The sequence below is a fragment of the Brassica oleracea genome, chromosome C3, assembly GCF_000695525.1.
Source record: "Brassica oleracea var. oleracea cultivar TO1000 chromosome C3, BOL, whole genome shotgun sequence".
Taxonomy (NCBI): domain Eukaryota; kingdom Viridiplantae; phylum Streptophyta; class Magnoliopsida; order Brassicales; family Brassicaceae; genus Brassica; species Brassica oleracea.
In genome coordinates, this window is record NC_027750.1 from 19,407,453 (window position 1) to 19,408,096 (window position 644).

Below are 644 nucleotides of genomic sequence, written 5' to 3' on the forward strand. Positions count from 1 at the left end.
TTTTATCTTACATTTATTTTCTCATTTTTTTAACTACTTAATTAATTATATTTACTATAATATTTTGACGGCATTTATTTTACATATTAACTATAATAATTTGACATTTTTGAATGAAAATACTTTATTTGTGACAAGAATTCAAAATGGTTAACAAATTTGGTTTTTTATGTTTACATAATCAATTAGACATAGACATTCGGGTACCTATTCAGCTACGGCTTATTTCTTTTGGGTATCAGATATTTTGAGTTTTGAAATTATTTTTCATTCTGGTATTATAAATTTTCATGTGGGCTTCGAATCGGATCTTCCCAAGTCAAGATGAATTTAGTTTTTATATATAGAAACCTACAAATATTCAAAATCTAATGTATCTAAGATCGGTTCATATATTTGTACCAAAGGTAACAATATTAACTAATTCAGTTCGGGTATTTTGAATTTAAACTAAACTTAACCTAAAATAACCAAAAGTAACCATATTACCCTATTTGATTCGAGTTCGATTCGGATGTATAAAAACCTAAAAATATTTAAATACTTATACAATTAATTATATTATGACACATATAAAATATATAATACTTATCATGAAAAAAATATCAATTTATAAAAATAAAAATTAACACCCGCACGGACGT